This window comes from Equus asinus, chromosome 6, assembly GCF_041296235.1.
Source record: "Equus asinus isolate D_3611 breed Donkey chromosome 6, EquAss-T2T_v2, whole genome shotgun sequence".
Classification (NCBI taxonomy): domain Eukaryota; kingdom Metazoa; phylum Chordata; class Mammalia; order Perissodactyla; family Equidae; genus Equus; species Equus asinus.
This window is the reverse complement of record NC_091795.1, coordinates 85,956,497-85,979,538: the sequence shown is the minus strand read 5'-3', so window position 1 is coordinate 85,979,538 and position 23,042 is coordinate 85,956,497. Positions and strand designations below refer to the sequence as shown.

General features: G+C 48.0%; 2 long non-coding RNA genes across 2 annotated transcripts; one reads left to right on the top strand and one right to left on the bottom strand.

Moving 5' to 3' along the window:
- The first annotated feature begins 502 nt into the window (after positions 1-502).
- On the top strand, positions 503-18,348 carry LOC123286475 (uncharacterized). Its single transcript, XR_006528860.2, has 3 exons — positions 503-1,992; positions 3,408-4,097; positions 18,053-18,348. It is a non-coding gene; the product is annotated as an uncharacterized lncRNA (long non-coding RNA).
- Positions 9,100-22,845, bottom strand: LOC106835577 (uncharacterized). Its single transcript, XR_011504171.1, has 6 exons — positions 22,828-22,845; positions 22,643-22,703; positions 15,861-15,919; positions 13,723-13,944; positions 13,171-13,290; positions 9,100-10,889 (listed from the first exon to the last, which is right to left on the bottom strand). It is a non-coding gene; the product is annotated as an uncharacterized lncRNA (long non-coding RNA).
- Positions 22,846-23,042: the final 197 nt, after the last annotated feature.

The following is a 23,042-nucleotide window of genomic DNA, read 5'->3' as shown; positions in this document are numbered from 1 at the left end:
CATCTTCTCCCGTCAGGCTGCACTGCTGTCACTCTCTCTGATTGGCCCTTGCCTCCCATATCTCTGTCATGCTCCCCTTCTCTCCGTCCCTGCTGCCACGAGCCTGTTGCAGGCCACCCTTGCCTCCTACACGGGTCTCTGTGATCGTGTCCTATCTTATCTTATAGTGTCCCAACTTATCTCCAAGCAACAATTTTTGTCCCTTGGGTCCCTCCCCCACATAGCAACCAGGATTATCGTTTGAGGGCATAAATCTCAGGATTCCACATGCTGTATTAGTTGCTGGGCTGCCATAACAAATCACCACAGATTGTGGGGCTTAAACCACAGACATTTATTATCTCACAGTCCTGGAGGCTGGAGGTCCAAGACCAAGGTGTTGGCAGGGTTGGGTCCGGTGAGGCCTCTCTCCTCGGCTTGCAGATGGCCACCTTCCTGCTGTGTGTCCTCAGCTGGCTCTTCCTCCGTGCAGGGGCTCTCCTCCTCGTCTTATATAAGATCACCAGTCCTGTTGGGTTGGGGCCCCACCTGTGTGAGCTCATTTAACCTTAATTCCCTCCTTAAAGGCCCTCTCTCTGAATACGGTCACATTGGCGGGTTACAGCTTCAATATATAGATTTGTGGGGGACACAGTTCAGTCCGGGACAGACCAAGATCCTTTACACGGTCTAGCAGGGCCTGCATGATCTGGCTCTTTCCTGGTCTCCAGTCTCATCTGGTCGACTCTCCCCTTTCCTCTGCTTATTTCTCAGTTCCTCAAACACGCAGGCTTCTTCTCTTTCTCGGACCTTAGTACACGCTGCTTCTCCTCCTAGAAATAGTCCTTTTACCGCCGTCCTCCACTCCCTTATCCTGTGTGACGACTGCTTGTTCCTCAAAAATTAGCTCACATGTCTTCCTCAGGGAAGTTTCCCACGACTCTGACACCACATTAGGGCCCCCAATTATACTTTCTCTCTGCATGCCTTACTTCTCTGTGGCACTTAATACTATTGTAATTAAATTGTTAACTGTGTAATTAACTGTTTAGTTAATGCCTTTCTCCTTTCCACAGAATGAAAGCTCCAAAGTCTTACAGACTATATCTGCTTTGTCGAGTGCTTGTCCCAGCACCCAGCACAATGCACTATACACACTAGGTGCTTAGAAAACAGTTATTTAGGGCCAGCCTGGTGGTGCAGTGGTTAAGTTTGCACGTTCTGCTTCGGCGGCCTGGGGTTCACTGGTTCGGATCCTGGGTGCGGTCCATTTGTCAAGCCATGCTGGGGTGGCATCCCACAGATACAATAGAGGATGATGGACATGGATGTTAGCTCAGGACCAGTCTTCCTCAGCAAAAAAGAGGAGGATTGGTGGCAGATGTTAGCTCAGGGCTAATCATCCTCAAGAAACCCCAAGAAACCCCCAAGTTGTTTAAAAAATTAGTTCACAAAGGTTGAAGGTAAATTAGTCATCGGACTTTTCAGAAAAGAATCAGCGATCAATGATAATTAGAAAACTCTATCCATCTGTGAACCTCTTTCTAGCCAGGAAAGCCAGGGTGATAAGAAATATATCATCTTGATCTATTTTGGAAATTGCACAGAAGACTCTAGCTGAAATCTCCATGGCGAATGTTAAATTTCCATCTCTGCTCAAACCACTCGATCATGAGAGATTGTTTTCAAAGATGGCTGGAACAATCTATCTCATGCTACTTTGCAAAGTCCCATGACTTTGCTGCTCCTTCTAACAAGAGGGAGTGTCAACTTGTCCTCCTTTTAAATCTAGACTGGCCTTGTGAATTGCTTTGGCCAACAGAATTTGGCAGAAGTGAGCTGTATGAGTTCTAAGCCCCACCCGAAAGAGTCCTTACAGCATCTTCCACTCTCTTGGAACACTGCCCCAGGACCACCATGTAAGGAAGCCGGGTCAGCCTAACGGAAGCTGAGACACCGAGTGGAGGGGAGACAAGGTGACCCAGCCCATAGCCAGCACCAACTTCTAGACATGTGAGTAAGACCCTCTTGGGTCTTCCTGCCTGGCCAATCTTCCAGCTGAAACTAACCACATGAGCAAGCCCAGGAGAGACCAACAGAGGAACCCATAGAACTGGGAGAATAATAAATCTTTGCTGGGTGGTTTAGTACCCTGAAACGGCTGAGTGGAGCATCAGTCCTCCTGATTTCCACATAGTCACCCCATTTCCCCTTCTTTAAACAGCCACAAGCTCCCTCCCGACTCCCTCCCTGTCACACTCAGTATGAATCATTGGAACACTCCGGAATGTTTCTATTTCCAAATGTAAATCCAAAAGAGAAAGCAGACAAGACAAATGATTCACAGTAAGGTCTATACGTGTGATTTTAGCTGGGTCTGGATGTAAGGACATTGTCAGGGACCACATTATTGGAAAGATGCCACATTCACTCACCTAGGACATGGAGCTCCCAAGGTGGAAGCTGGAGGCAGAGTCACAGTGCACATCTCATACGCTCTTGGTGGCAATTTCTAAACTTGAAATGCAACCCAGGACTTTTGTCATGTGAAAAACTCCTTCCTATGACACAGGTTCGTATCCTAGAAACCCTCCCATATGTACACATTGGACTATTCAGTTGCAGCAATGGTCGTGGCAGTATTGTGTGTGTCAGAAAAAACTTAGAGGGGCCGGCCTGGTGGTGCAGGGATTAAGTGCTCACGTTCCACTTCGGTGGCACGGGTTTGCCGGATCCTGGGTGCAGACATGGCACCACTTGGCAAGCCATGCTGTGGTAGGCGTCCCACATATAAAGTAGAGGAAGATGGGCACAGATGTCAGCTCAGGGCAAGTCTTCCTCAGCAAAAAGAGGAGGATTGGCAGCAGATGTTAGCTCAGGGCTAATCTTCCTCAAATAAATAAATAAATAAATAAATAAATAAATTCTTTAAAAAAAAAAGGAAAAAACTTGGAAATAACCCAAGTGCCCAACAACAGGAAAATGGATAAATACAAAATGAAATACTATACAGGTGAAATGAATGAGCAAGAGCTACCTGTATTAACATAGCACAATCTCAAAAAACATATCATTGGGTAAAAACAGCAAGTTGCAGAAGTTACATATGGTATGATACCATTCGTGTGAAAATTTAAAACATGCAAAACACCACCATATTTTCTTTAGGAAACACTCATATGTAGTAAATGTGTAAATATGTGCACAGGGATGTTAAACAACACATTTGAGGCAGGCAGGCTGGGGAGCAGGATGGGGGAGGGGTATATGGAGTTTCATCTGTACCGAAATGATTTGCATAAATAAGGGAAATTCAAAGATTGGCAAAGCTGGGTGGCAGATATTATTCTCCATGTTTTTTTTATGCTTGAATCATTATATGATAAAAAACAAATAACAGTCCCATCTTCCCTCTTCTTGCTGGACAGGTACATCTTTTCTACAGTCCAATCTCTTCAACATGGCCTTGCTAGCAGCCCTTCTGCCACTTGGAGTAAAGTAGTGTGACAAAAAGAGGTCCATGGCCAGCTTTGTTTTATTTTATGACAATAGGGCTTTAAGTCCGGGAGCTTCTCAGAGGGAGAGGAAAGAGAGGTGCCTCCAGGGAGGGCTGTCCTCCCACCGTGGGCTCAAGACATGGTCACTGAGGGACTGAATGATGGCAGGACTTCTTGCACCGACTCTGCTCTGCCAGGCCTGCCAGCCTCTAATTAGCCATGGCAGCCACTGACTCTAAAGTGCAAGGTCAAGGCTTGACGAAGACTTCAGCAGGTGTCCACTCCTGCAGACACTACCTGGTTAGAGAAGCTCATACAGAAGGCTGTTTCTGGAAGCGAGTGGGTGGTTCATTGAGGAGGGAAAGGAGGATGAAGGGACAGTTTGGGAAACAGACTCCAAGGAAGAGAGTGAGCAAAATGGTGTTCACAACCTGAAGCATTCTGGAGTCACTTGTGGGTGTGAACTGGGCAGCTAGAAGACCTGCGACCTGGAGGAGCCTGGAAATAGCAATGAGTTTTCCTGCTCATCTGAACCGACCACTGCGGTAGGTGTTTGCTGTCTGACAGCCCAGATTACTCACGGGAAGTTGGTTTCCACGTTTACTGGCAGTGCAACCCTAGGTAAGTTATTTAAACGCTCTAGTCTCTGCCTCCTTATCTCTAAGTGGTGGGGATAATAGTGCAACACAAATAAGACTGAGCTCAGCCCCAGCTCAGTTCTGTGTGGCGTCTAGAAGGCACAAAACTCAGCTCAAATGAATCTTGAAAAGAAAGGTAAATCTGTCTATAACTCTCCCAAAGAGGGGGCAAAGGAGAGCTATGGTGCAAGACACACAAGGAAAATTCCCTAAAAATCCCCTTATCCAGCAAATTCCCTGGAGCCCTGTCCTCAAGGCAGCCTCTCCCCCATATCAGTCTTCTCTCTCCCCCATTTCTCGCTCAACCTCTGGCCTTCTGGACAAGTTGTTTTCATCCTGGAGAAGCTCCAGGACCTTTTAAAATGTAAATCAACTTAGCCTTTCGGCTCCTTTCAATTCTCCTCTTCACTAGTGATCACAAGAAAGAGCCTGAGGTCCAGCAGGCGAACGCAGATCCCCCTGGCAAGGGGCGAGGGGGAGGTGGCTACTGGTGAAGGCTCTCAGTATTGGGACCTTTTGTCCCCGTCTCAATGGCACCTTGCTCGGGCTTGTTGTAAGGATTAGATGAGACAAGGTATGTCAAGAACTTAGTGAGTAACACAAGAGTCCCCCAACTGTTAGTTATTATTACTGTTATTGTAATCATCATCATCGGTATTACTATTCTATAAAATTCTTTGTTTGAATTTCAAGAATATTGGCCAAAAGTTTAAAAGGAAGTTTTAAGTCCAGTTGTGGTCAAGAGGTTGTGGAGCAGTCCCCATTTGGGATGGGCCACCATCTACCCTCTCCTACCTGTGACCAGGGACATTTGCTGTAGTTGGTTCATGGAGACATGAGGGGACTGTTGGGCCACCCTCTCATGATTCTGGGGGGCCCACTGAAGGGCCTTGCCTTTGCCCAGGTCTCCCCTTGCGTGCTGGCAGGGATGCCAGGGTGGTCCACATTCCGTCTGCTCCGTGCAGACCCTCTTGGGCAGCTCAGCATCCACTCCACCTGGTATAGCTTGTGGCAGCACCTCCCCAGAGGGGCCTCATCCTGTGGCCATCTGACTGGCCTGCCCACAGAAGCAGCAGGTCTGAAGGGGCAAGGTGAGGTTACTCCTGTAGGACAGTGTCCTGATCTCCGTAGCGTCCCTTAAGAAGGGGCACAGGCAAAAATTGCTGTGTGTTCAGAGGCTGGCTCCCAGGACGTCAGGCAGGGTCTGCAGAGACGGCTTAGAGGGACCACAGCTGCCCGGAAATGAGAAGACTTGGAGAGGGAGTCATTTTCCAACCGAAGGGCTGTCCTGTGACAAGGGAGCAAACTCCTGTGTCACCTCAGACACAGCTTCGAGGGGCTACAGGAGGGGCGCTCTCCCATCAGGGCAGTCTAACTGAGGAAGGGCTGTTCCTCTGCCTTGTTGGTGGGGGAGTGTGTGTGCACATTTGATAGGAGGGGTGGGGCAAGCAGAGGCTGGATGACCCCTCACTCAGGAACGACAGCTAACAGTTTCCAGCTACTTACCGTGTGCCAGGCACCGTTCTGAACACTTTATGTGCAATAATTAACTTAACTCGCAATAGCCCAGTGAGGGAGGCACAGTTAATGCCCCAGAGTGAGAAACTGAAGCAGAGGAAGGTGATGCCCGGGGCCACACACTAGTAAGGAGCAGGCCCAGGTACAGCTGTGGTCTGGCTGCACAGCATGCACTCAACTGAACCACTCCCGCGGCGCTTCCACTGGGACGCCAGGTGGAGGACAAGCCGAGGGCCGTGCTTCTCAAACTTTACCATTCCTATGAATCATTCGGAGATCCTGTTAAGTTATAGATTCTGATTATGTAGGGGCCTGAGATTCTACATTTCTAACAAGCTTCCAAGAAATGTGAGTATTGCTGGTCCATGGCCCACGTTTTGAGGAGCAAAAGCCTTGGAGCCCACTGAATCTCCTGCAGCTATAAGGTTCTAGGTGTGCCCTTGGGCCCCACTGGCCTCCAGGAGAGCTCAAGCTTTATCGGGATTGTGGTGGGAGGGAAGAGATCAGGGCTAGGGCCCTGGGGGCCAGCAGGTCTCCAGAGAGCTGACTCCATCTCCTAGATGAGCATAGACCCAGCCCTTCCTTGTGTGTTCTCTCGTGGCCACAGTTTGTGCCTCAGGGCACACCTCTCCCAGGAGGACAGGCAGGGAGGTAAGACAAGCCCCAACACAGACACCCACATGCACAGCCACAGTCAACAGACAGACACACACACCATGTTGGGCCTGGCAGTCTAGATCTTTCCAGGAACTAGACAGAGTGCACATGGCCACCTCAGCTGCAGAAGGCCTTTCTCTCAGGCTCCCACTGACTGGGAGGGGAGGTTACAGCCTAGGAAGTGGGAACACGCATCTCGTGGGGCCTGAGGTTTTCTGAGATATAGCACCTCATCTCCATCCTTACTCTACCTGGAGGACCAGAGAGGCCTCCTAATCTGAAGCCAGCTTCCCTCCCTCTCCATCTTTAGGCCATCCTCCCACATGCTGCCAGCATGGCCTTACGAATCAAAACAGAACATGGCACCTCTCCTCCCACTTAAACTCTCCAATGGACTAACATATTTATGTTTTGAAAATTCAATGACTCCCCATGGCCCACATCGTAAACTACTTACCTTCTGTACAGAAGAAGTTAACACAGCAGGTCTAACTGCTTATTCTTAGAAAGGCCTACTCATCAGCTTGGCCCTTCCCTGGCATCTGGAGACTGAGATTTCTGGAGGGTTCAAACCATTAACCAGTAAGAGTGGCTCCCTGTGTCTAAACTGTGCAAACATTATGGTTCATGCTGAGCACCTGGTTTCCTTCCGGGAGTCTGGAAATTTAGTACATGCCAGGCAGCGGGTGCCTATGTGATCAGCCCCTGTATTAGGGTTTTCCAGAGAAACAGAACCAATGGGATCTATATCTATATCTGTATCTATCTACATCTATATCTATATCATCTATATAGAAAGAGTGATTCATTTTCAGGAATTGGCTCGTGTAGTTGTCAGGGCTGGCAAGTTTAAAATCTGTAGGGCAGACTGGCAGGCTGGAAATTCGGAGATGTTGTGGTCTTGAGCCCAAATTCTGCAGGGCAGCAGGCTGGAAACTATGCCGCAGTCTTCAGGAGAATTCTCTCTTTTGGGAAACCTCAGTCTTTGCTCTTAAGGCCTTCAACAGATTGGATGAGGCCCACCAGTGTGGAGAGTAATCAGCTTTACTCAAAGTCTACTGATTTATATGTTAATCACATGTAAAAATGACCTTCACAGCAAATAACTTGGCACCATAGCTTAGCCAACTTGACATAAAGAATTAGCCACCACACCCTCCAATAAAAATCCTGGGCACTGAGTCTCTAACAAGCTTCCTCGGTTGGCAATGTTTTGCTTGTGTTGTCAAGACTCGTTGCTGGGGGAAGTGGGCGTGTCCTGTGTGGCTCTCCGGGAGAGGACTCTGATTCAGCTCTCAAGAACAATTTCCCTTGCACCTGGTTTCCCGCAGCCTCGCCCCATGTGCCTCCCCCTTTGCTGGTCTTCCTCGCCTCCCGTTCCAATAACTCTCAGCTGTGGGTACTACTCCATACTGAGTCCCGTGAGTCCTCTTAGTGAATCAACGAACCTAGGCGTGGTCTCGGGATTCCCAACCCATTTTCAGATGCTCGGATCTGGGCCTGGCCAGCCTCCTCAGTTCCAGAGACTGCTTCTCTCCGCCTTATACCCCACATTTCCACCCTATGCAGCTGCCTAGTACCTAAATATGCGTGCTATCTTATGCCTCCATACTCCAGGATGCCCTTCTTTTCCTCTCTTGGCCTGGCTAACCTCTATGCAACCATCAAGACTCAGCTTGTTTTGGCTATCCATTGCTGTGGAACAAACCATCCCAAAACACAGTGGCTGAAGACAGTAACAATTTACTATTTCTCATGATTCTATTGGTTGACCCAGGCAGTTCTACTTTCTAGGGTGTTGGCTAGGGTGTCAGGAAGGGAGGTTCAAATGGCCCCACCCACATAGCTGGCAGTTGGTACTGGCCACCAGCTGGTAGTTTCTCTGAGGCTGTTGGTTAGGGGTTCAGTTCTTCTCCATATAGGCTTCTCTGCATGGCTGATTGAGTTCCCTTAAAGGATGGCAGCCAGGCTCCAGGAATAAGCATTCCAAAAGGGCAAGCTCCAGTATGCAAGTACTTATCCAGCTGCAGCTTGCATCATTCTTGCTGATGTCCCATAGGCTTAAGCTTACAGAGCCAAGCTCATCACAGGAGGGGACCACACAAGGAGATGAATACTCGGGGGTATAGTTCACGAGGGCCACCAAAGTGGCAATATCCCACTTAGTTTAAACCTTCTCTGACCTCCTCAGGCCCCTCCCGTGCCTACCCATTACGCACTTACACACTAGACTGAAACAAGCAGTTTAATTGTTAGGACTATGTACTGTATTGCCACTTACATTTGTGGACTGGAGCTCCTCTGAGGACAGGGACTCTGTCTAATTCCTCCCTCTGTCCCATTTCTGGCACAGAGCAAGTTTGCAGAATGAATGATTGAATGAGAACAGTAACTGTCATCACCTCCTTCACATCTGCCAGGTCCAAGCTCTGTCCCTACCTCATTTAGACATAGGAAGTTCAACAGCTATGAGATGCCAAGTACGCTAAGTCCATGAGTTCCTTAAAGCATGGCAGCTAGCTCCTGTACCCAGGCCCTGGCATACAGGAGGCTCCTAACACATCTTAGTGGAATGAATGAATGAATGAGTGAACTTCCTAGGCATAGTACTGACATTTCCAAGCTATACAAGCATTGTTTGTTTTTTTTTGCTGAGGAAGATTTGCTCTCAGCTAACATCCGTTTCCAATCTTCCTCTTTTTTCTTCTTCTCTGTGAGCTACTGCTACAGCATGGCCGCTAACAGACGAGTGACGTAGGTCCAAGCTCGGGATCCAAACCCAGGCCACTGAAGTGGAGCACACCAAACTTAACCACTAGGCCACCAGGACTGGCCCTGTATTAACTTCTTTCTTAAACGTACGTGTGATCAAGCCTAGCTGAAATCACACAACTCCACATTCCACAATGAAGCAGCTCTGTAGGGCTGCATGCCCAGCTAGGCTGGGGCAGTGGGATATCACGCAGAGAGACCGAAGAAATGACCTAGAGACAGTGGGCGAGACATATAGCTTTATTGGGACTTACATACAGGGAGAGAGTCCCTGGATATAGATCTGTGCACCGCTACTGCCCCCCAGGAGATGCTTGTTTAAGTAGGCAGAGGAACAAAGGCTGCATGCTTGCCAAGGGGGATCATCCCTGTATGACCTACATTCCAGGGACCAGAGCCCTCCCACCCCCCAGGGCCTCTGTGTTTCCTCAGATCTCGAGGGTCTTTGTGCTAACTCTCCCACGCTCACAATTGGGTTGGCCAAGCCCAGGTCTGTTATCATTGTGGGTGCTGGCACATAGCCCAGACAAGGACCCTCAAGGACACATGGTCTTAAAGGGGCACCCTGGCTAGTGCCCCTACACTCCACCCCCTACATGTCCGAATGGCCTTTACAATCTCATTGCTCCAGTCTTCTGTGGCTTCCCTTGAGCCAGACACAGAGGAGCACTGTAGTCAGAGACCATGACAGCAATAGGCAGCACAACATGAAAATAAAAGCAGCAGTAAACAGGCAAGGACAGTAAAGAAAACATGTTGCCAAGTGGAGGGGAGGGATTGTATCCAAGTGGATACTGGGTTGGTGGACAGGTTCTCAACAGCCTGTACGTGAGCACGTAAGGAGGCCATCACAGAGGGAACACTGTGGGCATGATCAGGGATATACACACAGCATTCTACTTTAATCAGGGCGCAGCTTCCTCCGTGGGCTGCGGTAAGCATGTCCAAGGCCATTCTATTTTGTAACACTACTTGTCTCATTTGAGAGGTTTCTTCATTCAGTAGAGTTATTGCATGTCTGGTATCACTGAGGGCTCTTGCCATATGTTGGGCTAGGGCAGACACTTGCCATTCTACATCCACAGCCACAGCCGGAGGGGAGAAGACAGCGAGGGGGTGAAACAACCCTACAGTACGTCGCACACGATGGCGCGCACGGACTGCCTCCCAATTAGAAGGACGCTGTTGAAGGGAAGACAGGACGCGTACAGGGATGTAAGGGCGCCCCCATGTGCATCTGCCAGTCCAGTTATAAGGCAGATAGGGCCAGCCGTGTGTGCCACAAGCCCACAGCCACCCCCGAGGAGAGGCATAGGCTCCTCTGATGGTGTTGTCTTGTTTTCCCAGCCACATATCAGCAGTAATAATAATTGTTTGGTTACATGTTGCTTTAGGTGTCCACCCCACATTTCTTGAAATACTTTTATTTGGTGGTGCAGAGCTATTGTGACATTCAACACACCAGGGAAGGGACCCTCTTAATTCTATTTGTACAGCAGTTAACCATCCTACGCCATCAAATACAGAGTACCCTGCCTTTGGGGTTGTATTAACCTGCTCACGCATAAGCTGGAAGATATACTTTCGAGAAGCAGCATAAGAGGGCAAGGACAGGCTACTTGGTAGGAGGGGAGCAGAAATGGGAAAGTGGGCGGCGTTCCTTCACTCTTGCAGGGCTCTCCAGTCAGAGGCGTTGGCAGCTTGGAGGCGCCATGGTAACCCCGTGGTTGAAGAGAGAGGCAGCTCGCTGCATACCCAGCAGTTGGAGCGATTTTGTATATCAGCAAAGGTGTGTGCCCAGGCAGTGAAGAGGTTGGCAGATATCATCCTAAGGACGAAAAGTAAGATGTTTAGAGGGGATTAGAACAGGGAGGTCATGACCATCCAGCAAGACACACACACAGTTGCAGTGTCTTGAGTCTGTGTGGTATTGGCCTATGGTTTCAAACCAGGTGGGCAATACCCTACTGCTTGTCCAGTTGGTGTAGGCACTGCAGGGGTGGTGGTAAAGGATAAGGGAGGAACAACGACACACCAGAGGGAAAGGATGAACATACCTTGGGGAATTGGAGGCCCTGGATTAGTAATTTGGAGGTTTTGGGTGGCCCCCCTGTAACGAAGGGTGTCACTGTGATAGCCTATTCTAAGCCTGTTCCCCAAGGGGCTAAGAGACCACACCAGCAGGGCTCCACCTGCCAGTTCCAGGGCCAAGTGACCACGTGGGTCCTGGTAGGGAGTTCTTGTGGCAGAGGCAAAAGCAAGTTGTTCTGAGCGCCCAGCTGTGGTTGCAGTTTTTCTCCTTGATTAGCTCTTGTCTGTAGGTGGACTGTCGAATCAGGTCCCTTGTCAACACCTGATGTGCACTGGGTCGGGTGTGCCTCTCATGTTTATTTCGTTGATGTATTGCAGTTGCCAGGCATCTTGTCCAGTGGGCCAGGGTCCTGTCTTCTGTCCTCAGTTGTTGTTTCAGCAAGCCATTCATTCATTCCACTGGTCCTGCAGCCGTGGGCTTGTATGGCAGGTGAAAATGCCAATGTATATCCATCTGATCAGCACATGTCTGTACCTGGTGGTCAGTAAAATGCGTACCTTGGGCACTGTCAATGTCTGTGGGAACACCGTACCCAGCACAGAGGTCTTCCAGGCCTCTTATAGTAGTCTTTTGTGTGGCCCTCTTGCTGGGGTATGCCTGTAGCAGTCCTGTATACGTGACCACACAAGTAAGGGCATACCAATAGGCATCAGAAAGAGGCAAGAGCCAGATGTAGCGCACCTGCCAGTGTTGAGCAGGCTGGTTGCCTCTGGCAGTTTGGCCTGTGTCCGGGGAATGGCCCAGGATCTCTGCGAGGAGCAGGAAGGGCATGCCTGAAAGACCTGCTCCACAGCAGCATAGTGCAGGGGACGCCCCAGGCCTTGGCAATAGCCCAGAGGGTCTTTGTCCTTTGTGTCCATTCTTCTTGTGTAGACACTCTGCCACTTTCTCTGCTGGTGCTTCTTTCAGGAGGTGAATCTGAGCTAACTCGTCTGCTTCTTGATTTCCTGGTGGCATTGTCGCCTGATGTGCAGACACATGATACACTGTTATTGTCATTCCCCGGACAGGTTGCCAGATATCATCCCAGAGTTCTGCCCCCCCACAATGGACGACCATTAATAGTCCACTTTTGTCATGCCCCTTGTGCCATCTGCAGAGTGAGCCCTTTATAGATTGCCTGACTGTCCGTACACAGACACATTGGATTTGGTTTATGAGTCGGCACCATCCAGGCAGCCCACAATTTGGCCCATTGACTACTGTACCCAGAGCCAGAGTCCAACCACATGCTGTCGATTGAAGGCTGGATGGCCACTGCTGTCCACTGCGGGGGTGGGGGAGTTTGCCCATTGCAGAGCCAGCCATATACCAGGCCTCTACCGGGATTGGTCCTTCTTCCTGTACATGTGGCAGGGTTTCAGGCCTGGGCACCTCATCTAACGGGGTTGTTTCTTCTGTGGTGTATGTTACCGGTCCTAGGATGGCATGCAACTCTGCACTCAGGGGCTACTGGTGAGGGTCCCTCGTTGTTGCAAGTATGCATGCCATTTTGCCAATGTCTGTGTTTGGGCTGCTTCCCAGTGGGGCTTCTGGAAAGCATCCCGCAGCCACCCTGCAATGGGTTGATGAGTACGGACTGTGACTGGCAGGGAATGGGTTATGGGCTCCACCTGCTAGAGGGCCAGGTAAGCAGCACACAATTGTCATTCCAGGGTGCTATACCAGTTTTCAGCCCCTTTCCACAATTGGGGCCAGAAGCCAAGGAGCACTCGTTTATTGCCTTGCCTCTGCCAGAGACCCCATCCGAACCCTCTGGGTAACTGGAAATGTCTAATCCACAACCAAGGACTGGATTTGTTCACTGTTACTTTGGCTTGGGTGAAGGTCTCCTGCTCGGTGGTCCCCCTTTCACCCCAACTTATAAAGAGGATGATGTAGTTGGGCTAGATGAGAAAGAAAAGGGCTCCAATAACCTAATGAGCCCAGAAATGTCTGTAGTTGTTTTGGGATGTTGAGTGTTGGGAAAGCCTGTATCTAATCTATAGAACAGCGGCAGGAACCACTTTTGTCTTACCTGACCAGACAACACCCAAATATTTGACAGACAACCCAGGCCCTTGTGATTTGTTGTTGTTTACCACCCATCCTTGCTGATGTAGGCGGGTGACGAGGGAGCAGGAGGCTTCCTGGAGGTCTAGAAAAGACTCAGAGGTTAACATGGCATCACTGAGATACTGAAACAAGGTAGCATCAGGGGCTTTTGCCCTCTGGGCCAGGTCAGTGGCCACAAGACCATGACAAATTGTGGGACTATGGAGATACCCTTAAGACAGAACAGTGAAAGTCCATTGTATGCCCTGCCAGGTGAAGGCAAAGTGGTTTGACTGCCTTCATCCAGGGTGATGCTGCAAAAGGCATTAGCAAAGTCCAGACCAAAATGAGAGGTCCCCAGGGCATCCCCTATTTGCTCTAAGAGGGAGGCTATATTGGGGACAGCAGCCTATATAGGCGGTGTTACTTTGTTCAATTCTCTATAGTCCACAGTCATTCGCCAGGTCCCATCTGGCTTCCGGATGGGCCAAATGGGGCTACTGAATGGGCCACATGTAGGTCTAATGATTCCTACCTTTGCCAACTTCTGTATAGTTCCCATGATTTCATCTTGTCCCCCCCAGGAGACGATATTGCTTTATTGTCACCACACGACGCGGTTGGGGCAACTTCACTGGAGTCCATTTGGCATGGCCCCTTATTACAGCGTTAATCATGCAGACCCGGAGATGAAATTCCCCAGCAGTAGTCTGTAGAGTCGGGCCAGTGAAGACATCCATACCCAGGATGTATTCCGCTATAGGCAATATAAACCATATACCGTTTTGGCAAGAGACGCCCTATCTGCAACACCAGCGGCACTAGTTTCACCTTGACTGTGCCCCCACCATAACCATCTGTAACAGAAATAGGGCCATCAAAACGAGATGGATTGCCATGAATCAAAGTACATTCTGCTCTTGTGTCTACTAAGGCTAAAACAGTCTATTTATTGTTGGTAGGGCAATAAATTGTCAGCTCTACATGTGGCCTCTGGTCCCCTGAAACTCATGCTACATGCACATGGTTACAGGGGTGAGTTGGGATCCCTTAACCTATTCCCTAGTCAAAAGGGCTGGGATGTTCCCATGTTGTCACAGGGGGTGCCATGGGGTGGGCAGCCCCAGGGGCTTCCCCAGAAGCAGGCTTGGTGAACCTCTGTTTTGGCTCTAATTTCTGCCATAATGCCACCAAAACAGTGTTCAGCTGCTTATCTATTTTTTCCCAAGGGGTGCCTGCAGCCATCAAGTCTTGCCACATCTGCCTAGAGTCAATCTAACCTTTTGCCCCCTTTATCTTCCTTCCCTCCCGGGACCCCAGGAGCCCTTACCTCCTTCTTTCTGATTTTGTCTGTTTCTCCCAGGTTGGCTATGGCTTGGGTTGCCCCGGGACACTGTTTGACCCACCAAAGGACTGAGAATTGAAACCAAGGCCCCATACCATTGGTTAGGAGCTGTTTCCAACACCGTGTCTTTTATGCCTGCAGTAAAAATCTCATCGTCAGGCTCTTGGAAGCGTTCAGTGCAAACCGCATGCTTCATACCTAATTCCCTCAATAATTCCTGTAGTTCTTCCATGGTCTGCCAAAGGGGAGGGGGCATGGGTATGTCTCCCTCATTGGGCCAGGCACCCCTGCAGGCAGTGACTAGCCAGGTCAGGAGAGAGACTGCCCTGTCCTCATTAATGCCGGCACAAGGGCGTTGCCGCAGGGTGGGGTGGGAGGTGACAGAAGCCATTTTTCTCATCTCCACCCCCAATAGCAAAATGCCTTCTGCACCAGCATCCTAGAGACACAAAAACCAGCTGGGGATACTTGCTCTCCCCTTCTGCCTAAATTTGTTGCCCAATTCCACCAGTTCTGTGGCGGTATAAGCCCTCTTGCTGGAATGCATATGCCAAACAGGTGGAGGCAGGTCCGTGGGATCCACTGCGTGGGTCAGGGCTGGTCAGACTTTAACTATTCGGTTAGGATGGGTGGGACAGCTATTACAGGAACCTCTAATGGTTCATCCCAGGCAACAGTGTCCTCACTTTCTTCATTGCTTGATTTACATGGGTCCCATTGTTTTGGCTTCCAATCTCGTTGTCATGAGAGCTCGTACCTTCGCCTGTGGCAGCCATCGCCCTTTCATCTTGGCGAAGCAGTAGGCTAAGGTCTTTATCTTCCCATGAGACTCCTGTAGGCTGTTGACAGAAGTTTGGCAGTTTTGGCTTGAACCAGCCATGCTTCCCTTTCTAATTTTAACTCCCCTTGTAGCTGCCTCACCTCCATCTTAGCTTCCATTGCAAAGTGAACAGCAGCAAGGAGGGGGCCACCTCACTGCAACAGCTTCTGCCAGGGCTTCTGATTTTCGTTTCCCCACATCAACCATGCCCAGGATTTCCCCAAGGCCCTTTGGCATTTTTGCGGCATCCCCGTACTCACACGGTGGGCCTCATCCATGTAGGATGGCAGTGACTGGCCCCCGCATCGGAGACGCCGGTCAACTGGGGATATCCCCTTCCCATTCCCCATAGTCTTGGCACTCACAAAGGTGTCTTTGGTCTCCTGGCTGGCTCGCCAAGTGTAGGGCTGCATGCCCAGCTGGGCTAGGGCAGTGAGGTATCGTGCTGAGAGACCAAAGAAATGACCCAGAGATGGTGGGCGAGACATACAAATTTATTGGTACTTACATTCAGGGAGAGAGTCCGGGGGCGGCCTGCTGGATATACATCTGTGCACCGCTACCGCCCTACCAAGAGAAGCTTGTTTAAGTAGGCAGAGGAACAAAGGCTGCATGCTTGCCAAAGGGGATCGACCTGCATTCCAGGGACCAGAGCCTTCCCACCCCTCAGAGTCTCTGTGTTTCCTCAGACCTTGAGGGTCTTTGTGCTAACTGTCCCATGAGAAAACAGCTGGGTTGGCCAAACCCAGGACTGTTACCATTATGGGTACTGGCACATAGCCCAGACAAGGACCTTCAAGGACACATGGTCTTTTTTTTTTTTTTTTGAGGAAGATTAGCCCTGAGCTAACTACTGCCAGCCCTCCTCTTTTTGCTGAGGAAGACTGGCCCTGAGCTAACATCGCGCCCATCTTCCTCTGCTTTATATGTGGGACGCCTACCACAGCATGGTGTGCCAAGCAGTGCCATGTCCACACCCGGGATCCGAACCAGCGAACCCCGGGCCACCAAGAAGTGGAACGTGCAAACTTAACTGCTGTGCCGCGGGGCCGGCCCCTAGGACACATGGTCTTAAAGGGGGTACACCAGCTAGTGCCCCTACAAGCTCCATCAGAGAGTTGTCTGAGAGGGGGATTTTCCATGCTTCCCTTTCTTTCTTTTTTTGTTTTTAAAGATTGGCACCTGAGCTAACAACTGTTGCCAACCTTCTTTTTTCTTTTTCTGCTTTTTCTCCCCAAATTCCCCCAGTACATAGTTGTATATTTTAGTGGTGAGTCCTTCTAGTTGTGGCATGTGGGATGCCACCTCAGAATGGCCTAATAAGTGGTGCCATGTCCGCGCCCTGGATACAAACCAGTGAAACCCTGGGCCGCAGATGGAGGGCACAAACTTAACCACTCGGCCACAGGGCTGGCCCTCATGATCTCCTTTCTGACTGAGGACCCTCAAGAAGAAGTTTCTTTTGCTGCGGCATGGCCCACCCCCCTGTGTGGCTGGAGCAGAGCGTGCCTGGAGATGGTGGGGTGAAGTGTATCCGTCATAGCCTCCCCACGAATGAGTCAGCTGCTCCCCAGATTCCCTGGTTCTGAGCAGTGGCTCCTAATATAGGCTCCATCTCATGCTATAAACACAAACAAACACAGCTTCAGTGGTAACACATTGGAATGTGGAAACCCATTGTGAATTCAGCTCCTCCCTATTGCAAAATTCTGATATCATAAGAGAACACAAGAAGTGAATCATCCTTGTATAAATACTTTGATTAGGTATTTTTTTTTTTTTTGAGGAAGATTAGCCCTGAGCAAACTACTGCCAGTCTTCCTCTTTTTGCTGAGGAAGACTTGCCCTGAGCTAACATCTGTACATCTGTGCCCATCTTCCTCTACTTTATATGTGGGATGCCTACCACAGCATGGCATGCCAAGTGGTGCCATGTCTGCACCCAGGACCGGAACCGGCGAACATGGGCTGCCAAGAAGCAGAATGTGCCAACTTAACCGTTGCGCCACCGGGCCAGCCCCTCATTAGATCATTTGCTTACAAGACTAGAAAAAGGGAAGATAAAGGAAAGGAAAGGAAGACTAAAAAAAGGGAAGAGGGGCTTACTTCTCAGCTGGGAGAACAATCTATTCTTACTTAAGACCATATTGCCCCTTGATCTGTTAAAAATACTATTCATCTGGTCAGGGGCCACAGCCTGGTTCTGATGGCCAAATCCACCCAGCTGGGCCTGTGCCTTTTCGGGACAGCCCAGCAGCTTGTTGTTAAATTCTGAACTTCCACAGCTTAGATATGGCATGTTCTCCACTTCCCTCCCATTTCCATCAGGACCTAATGTCATACACAGTTATGTCACCTGCAGGGCCCCATGGACATTTGAGTCCAACCTCTGAGTTCTAACTGTATTTTACAAACGGGGAAACTGAGACTGAGAAAGGATGGTTTGCCTAAGGCTGTACAGCTAGGAATTACGAGGCTCAAAAAGCAGGTCTCCAGCCTACTGGCAGGAGGCTCCCTCCCTCCTGCTCACTGCACACCACCCTCCCGCAGCTTTTGCTAAGTTAACAGACATATGTGCAATTTCAGCATTCACCACAGAAGCGGGGAGCATTCGCTGGGGTGGATTTTGTAATGACAGCACTTATGTAATGACAAGTTCTTGTGACCTTCCTCTTTCTTTTCTGCCCTTCTGTTCCTCAGGGCAAGATAAAGCGCACCCCACTGTTGTCATCAGGCCAACCTCACACGTGGAAGGAGGAACATGTTTCTATTTCTGCCTATTGATACTTCTTTCCAGCAAATGGCTCTGGTTGGCAGCTTTCTCCACATAAAATCCACAAAGTAAGTGTTTCAGACGGTGCAAATGGGGATCTCTTTCTTCTGGAAAAATCCTCCTTGTTAGTCAAGGCCCTGCTCAAATGTGACCTCTTGTGTGAAGCCGGCTCCACACATTAGTGATACCTGGTCCCTCAGCTGGGGGTGTGTGTGTGTGTGTGTATCTTTACATGTTGGTCCTATGTCTTACTTATTTTTGTGCCTTTACTTCCCCTTCTCCACTCTCTCCTCTCAATCTGTGTTTACTGAACAGAATTGAGAGGATTGAGGTTGATACGAGAGTTCCAGAAAACAACCTACTTTTCTACCAAACTCCTAATTTTCTACCAAAATTGGACAAGGACTAGATTTTGATTCTCTTCTTTGGAAAGGAAAACAAGTCACCGTGCAAAAAGGCCCAAACAGCCTCTACTGTTCCAGAAAACACTGCCTAGGGTTGGAGTGAGGGTCGGACAGGTTAGGCTGCAGCTTCAGGGGGACGGATGAAAAGCCCTGGAGGTGCCTGGTCTGGAGAGCGGTGAGGGACAGTGGGACCAGGAGGCTCCAGAAGGCCCCAAACCAGTGTTCATCTGAGTGTCTGAGCCAAGCTGGAACCCAGTAATGAGTTTAGGACAAGCAAAAGGAAATCAAACCCACAGGGAGATTAACAGGTTCCAGGGGCTCATATAAAGGAGACTCCCTGAGAGGATGGTGAGCGAGGGGGTAGCCAGGGGCCACAGGAACTTGTAGCCATTTGAGAGCAGTGCTGTCCAACAGAAACGCAACGTGCACCCCATGTGTAACGAAGTTTTCTAATCGTCAGATTAAAAAATATAAAAAGGTAAAATTAATTTGAATCATATATCCAAGTATATCCAACATATTATATCTCATATATTTAAAAATATATCCACTATGTGGGAAATATTCTCATTTCAACATGTAATTCACTAAAAATTATTAATGGACTATTTTACATGTTTTTCAATTTAAGCCTTCAATTCTAGTGTTTATTTTACAGTTACAGCACATCTCAATTCAGATGATAAATTTTCATGGAAAATAATCTGTATTTAGATTTCATAAAATTTCCAATAGGGAAAAGCAGATTCACATACCCAAGTTGTTTCAGATGTACATAAAATTTTCCTAACACAGTCACGTGTCACTTAAGGACAGGGATACGTTCTGAGAAATGCATGGCAATTTCGTTGATCTGTGACCATCATAGAGCGTACTTACACAAACCTAGATGCATAGCCTACTACACACCTGGGCTGTACGGTACTAACCTTACGGGACCACCATTGTATATGTAGTTGGTCATTGACCGAAAAGTTATGTGGTGCATGACTATAACTGAATCAAATATAAGTTTTTAAAAATTATTATTTATTAATTTTTTGTGGTCCTTATCAGTATTCATTTAATTCTTTCTTTCCCCAGCTTTATTGAGATATAACTGACATATAGCACTGTGTAAGTTTAAGGTGTACACTGTGTTGATTTGATACGGTTACATACCGCAAAACGCTTAGCATCATAGCTGAGCTAACACCTCCATCACGTTGCATAATTTCCATTTCTTTTTGTGGTGAGAACATTTGCCATCTACTCTCTTAGTAACTTTCAAGTATATAATACAGTATTATTAACTACAACCACCACGCTGTACATTAGAATTTATTCATCTTATAACTGGAAGTTTGTACTCTTTGATCAACATCTCCCCATTTCCCCACCCTGAACATCAGTTTTTTAGGTTTAAATTTAAATTAATGAAAATCAGATATTATAAACTTAGTTCTTCAGTGGGACCAGCAGCATTTAAAGCGCTCAGCAGCCACTCGTGGTTAGCGGCTACTGGACTGGAAAGGGCGGTTTCAGAGCATCAGGAACTGCCGCATTGCATACTGCCTACTCCCCCTGGCCTGGCGCTGGGCTGGACAGACGGGGGTCTGATCAGAGCCCAGTGCCCACGTTCTGAAGTTTCACAGTCTAGCTATGGTGGTTCTCCTGCGAGCCCAGCCTCCTCTGCCTTAGGCCTGGGTCACACTGGGTCACAATCTCAGGGCAGAAGAGGGATGTTTGACCTGCCCTTGCTCATGGCTGGAGACCCCAGAAAGCAGCTTGAAGGCTCAGCTATGTAACTCATGGCTGAACAGGCCCCGAACAGACCAGATGGGACCACCTCCCTTTTTCCACGTGAAATAACATGACTAGTTCTAGAAGAGCCTTTCCCTTTTTAAGACTCACTGCACTGAGATGGATGGGCGACAATTTTCTTATAGACTTTAAGCTACTCCTTAAATTAGAAAAAATTAAAAATCAAATGGCTGTCAGGAATGTCTATTGCATTGCTGGTTCCCAGTAAATGCTTATTGGTAAATGAATTATTACTACTTTTAATTATACTGGAATATCCAATAATGGCTTTCTTAACTGGGGAAAAAAGGCAGATGATTTTTGTGGTTAAAGTTGTTTTACATTTCTGTATATTATAACAAGGGGAAAAGAAAGTCCATTGTTATGTAAATTAGTGAGGTTCCATAGCCTTTATCTCTTTCTTCTGATTGCTCTTAGAAGTTACTATTTAACCAGGAAGGAATTTGTTTTTTTTAAGTGTATATGAAAAACATTGTATGTATATATAAATATATATGTGAAGAATTTCTAAAGAATCTACTTGTAAAACATTCTTTAGGGTTTTACATCCCATGAAAGATCTCAAAATAAAAATAGTCATAACATGCATGCTTTTGACTAGATAAGGTTTTTTATAATCATATATATTTTTTTATTTTTTATTTTTTTTAAAGAAAAAAAAACTTGTAAAGATTGCCACAAGGTGGCACTAAAATCTAATGAACATTCCAGTCTTAGCTCTTGTCTGAGAGGATTTGGGGGTAAATTTACAGATCTGTAAGAAACACTGGACAAAAAACCCAAATAAATTAAGCTGAAGATTAACTTATTGGGGACAGATTAACATCTCCCTTTCGTCCGAAGGATAATTTCACCCTCTCGCTGGTGTGGGTATCTGTCATACAACGAATCTAGATGTTAATAAAGTTAATTATAAAATGATTTGTTCTCATAGATGAATCAGTTTTATCCCCTCCCTTCAGCGGGAGTGTATTGTGAAGGGAGAGGGGAGGCCGGAGACTGTGGGGCGCACACGTAGTTTGGGAAAGTTTATCCTGTGAGTGGCGCCGTCTCCACAGAGCTTGTCAAAGTATCTTGGACAAAAAAAATGAGTACCATGAAAACAAGTGGCTGCAGAACCCAGATTTTTCTATTTGTTTACTTTGGCATATTTACCAACTGAATATTTTTAGAAATTATTGCAATATTGAGATTCAAGCTCAGGACATCTCATATAATATGTCTGAGAATCAGGAAATGAGTGAATTGAATTCCTCTTCCTGGTACTTTGTATTTCAGTTTTTAAAAAAACACATGGTACAAAGCTTTAATTGTTTGATATTTTAATATTTGAAGCTTAAGGACATAGCCAAGATTCCCAAGCTATATTAAGACCAAGGAAAGCAGTGTTAACAATACAGCTATAAAAGGTTTTGACTAAAATAAGAAAAATTCAGATAAGAGTCTTCTAACAGGCTAACTAAAAAAAAAAGAAAAAGAAAAAGTTTCCAGATTCGAGCTCTAAATCAATGATCAAAAAAACCTACTTTCTCCCATGGATCCCACGGTGGAAAAATTATTTACTTATTGACAGTTCAGTTCCTTAGATCTGGAAAACAACAAAACGAAACAAAACAGCTGGGCGTTGTAGAGGAGCTAACCCACTGTGAGGGAAGCACTTTCGGTCATCTGAGATGCTCCCCCTAGGACCGGCTCTAGGGGTGAAGGGGCACTAATGTCTTCTTTGACCTGATTATGTCTGCGGTGTCCATATAGAGACGGAGATCTCAACATATGAAACGTGTGAAAACTCCAGGACTCAGTAACAGCGGGCTGCATGGATTTGGTTGGATGGTTGTTAGAGCAGAGTCTGGAGTTTGAGGGAAGAGACCCCCAGAAAGTTCCAGCTGATTTCATGAGCATTTAGGTGAATTCTCCACAGTGGTTTACTGATTCTTGCATAGGGTCAGGCATTGTGCTAGGTCTTCAAGATGCTGAGGTAAGACAGTCTCCTGGCCTTCCAAGAGCTTCCAGTCTTGGAGAGGGAGGCAGAATAATGAGGCAGTAACCTCATCAGTATGTGTTGGGTCTGTCCTTTGCTGAAAAGCTGGTAGGCATCCCACTGCCTCCATAGTAAGTATGGCCCAACCTGTGTATTTGGTACCTTAGCCCTCCATGATAGGCCCCAACCTGAGTTCCAACTCTCTCTGTCCATCAAGTGCAGCCAGACTAAGCTATTACCGTTCCTAGAGTTTGTCCTACACTTTCCCACCTCTCTGCTTTTGTTCAAGCTGTTCCCCCTTCCCCGGAGGCCCTCTCCCCTCTTCCCACCTTTCTGTCCATTGAAATCCATTGACTTAGGTCCTTCTGGATCAGATGCAGGTGTCAGCTCCTGCAGGAACCGCGAGATCAGTGAGCGAAGTCCTGGCGTGTAGCAGGAGACTAGGGTTCTAGCACCCCACCAGATACTAATGTGCTGCGTCCCTTCCCGGCCTGAAAGTTTCTTCCCCTCTCACCTCCCCGGGGCCTCAGTCTCTTCTTGCCCAACAGGGTGTGGGGTGGTTGGATTCAATGGTACTATCTACTTCGGACAGTTCTCGGCCTTAGGACCAGCATCCGAATTAATCATGCAAACTAGGACCCAGGCTGCCTCCTTCTGCTTGGTAACTTCCTCCAAGCGGTTCTGAAGTTCCGCAACCAGCCTCGACCTTCCTTTTTCACCGTCCCTTCT